This window comes from Mus caroli, unplaced genomic scaffold, assembly GCF_978045245.1.
Source record: "Mus caroli unplaced genomic scaffold, Mus_caroli_1 scaffold_2, whole genome shotgun sequence".
Taxonomy (NCBI): domain Eukaryota; kingdom Metazoa; phylum Chordata; class Mammalia; order Rodentia; family Muridae; genus Mus; species Mus caroli.
This window is the reverse complement of record NW_028227257.1, coordinates 62257510-62259456: the sequence shown is the minus strand read 5'-3', so window position 1 is coordinate 62259456 and position 1947 is coordinate 62257510. Positions and strand designations below refer to the sequence as shown.

The window sequence follows — 1947 nt, the reverse complement described above, 5'->3', positions numbered from 1 at the left end:
CTCAGCCGAGACGTTAACTCCATCAGATTGGCACTTGGGCATGTGGTTCTCGGGTGTCTGATTGAGCAAGGTGAACCAGTCATGGAAAGTAAGCCAGTTTCCTTCCTCCAAGGTCTCTTGCTTCACTTTCCACTATCTCCAGCATCCTGCCTTGAACTCCTACCCTGGTTTTCCTCAATAATGGACTGTAACCTGTAAGCTAAAATAAACCCTTTCCTCTCCTAAGTGGCTTGAGTATTTATCACAGCAACAGAAAGCAGACTAGGACAGGTAGCATTTTGGCCTCCGTAATTCCACCCCTCCGTGGACAAGCATCTTTGCAATGTGTGATTTGCTTTACTTTGCCGATTTCCTTTAGCCACTTTACTCTTAGAGATTAATGATTTCTTTGACAACTCAGTGAGAAGGAATTTGCTTGGTCATCCCCACCTTAAAACCCTGTAACCTTCAGACCTGTACGACAAGAATTAGAAAGAAAAAAATGTAAATGAAACAGAGCCACTAAAGACTTCTACTGGAAGATAAGGTGGGAAAGACCACCTGGGTATTGTGAGAATGGGCATGCTCTTGAAAACAAGGTCTTACGCTCTTATAAATGAATTGTGAGGTTGAACTGTGTTCTGTTTTTAAGAAGTCCCATGTGCACAATATCTCACTTTCTGCTGAGCCCAGCCAGAACAAAGAAGCTGACCTCTTTCCTCAGCCAAACCCTACACAGTTTCTAGATGTGAATAAAAATCAAATGCTCCAGTTCCCAGGTCCCCACTCACACCCAGATGTTCCAAATACCTGAGAGGAATAATGGAGAAGTGGAACTTATGGAAAACCTGCTCCCTCCAGTCTAGTCCTCCCTCGGTAGTGCTTGGTAAACCATAGACTGGGAGGTTAGGCTTCTAGAAGAATAAGTCTGTTTTGACTTCTTTTGGGGGGGGGGGGTGCAGCAAACTTTATTGATGGTATTCAAGAGAATAGGGAGGGCTCCCTAGGCCCCTCCTGTTATTATGGGGGTCTGGGATGGAAATTGTGAGGGAGATGCTCAGTGTTGGGGGCCAAGTTGGGATAGGGACTCCTCAGCAACCGAGGGCCTCTCTCTTGCTCTCAGTGTCCTTGCTGTGGTGGGTGGTCCAGGGTTTCTTACTCCTTGGAGGCCATGTAGGCCATGAGGTCCACCACCCTGTTGCTGTAGCCATATTCATTGTCATACCAGGAAATGAGCTTGACAAAGTTGTCATTAAGAGCAATGCCAGCCCCAGCATCGAAGGTGGAAGAGTGGGAGTTGCTGTTGAAGTCGCAGGAGACAACCTGGTCCTCAGTGTAGCACAAGATGCCCTTCAGTGGGCCCTCAGATGCCTGCTTCACCACCTTTTTGATGTCATCATATTTGGCATGTTTCTCCAGGTGGCACGTCAGATCCACAACGGACACATTGGGGGTAGGAACACGGAAGGCCATGCCAGTGAGCTTCCCATTCAGCTCTGGGATGACCTTGCCCACAGCCTTGGCAGCACCAATGGATGCAGGGATGATGTTCTGGCAGCCCCACAACTATCACGGCACAGCTTTCCAGAGGGGCCATCCACAGTCTTCTGGGTGGCAGTGATGGCATGGACCGTGGTCATGAGCCCTTCCACAATGCCAAAGTTGTCATGGATGACCTTGGCCAGGGGGGCTAAGCAGTTGGTGGTGCAGGATGCATTGCTGACAATCTTGAGTGAGTTGTCATATTTCTTGTGGTTCACACCCATCACAAACATGGGGGCATCGGCAGAAGGGGTGGAGATGATGACCCTTTTGGCTCCACCCTTCGAGTGGTCCCCGGCCTTCTCCATGGTGGTGAAGACACCAGTAGACTCCATGACATACTCAGAGCCGGCATCACCCCATTTGATGTTAGCGGGGTCTCGCTCCTGGAAGATGGTGATGGGCTTCCTGTTGATGACAAGTTTC

The 1947-nt window shown here is 49.2% G+C and overlaps 1 pseudogene; it reads right to left on the bottom strand.

Annotated features, from left to right (window-relative positions):
- Positions 1–1015: 1015 nt before the first annotated feature.
- LOC147005839 (glyceraldehyde-3-phosphate dehydrogenase pseudogene) lies at positions 1016–1467 on the bottom strand (annotated as a pseudogene).
- Positions 1468–1947: the final 480 nt, after the last annotated feature.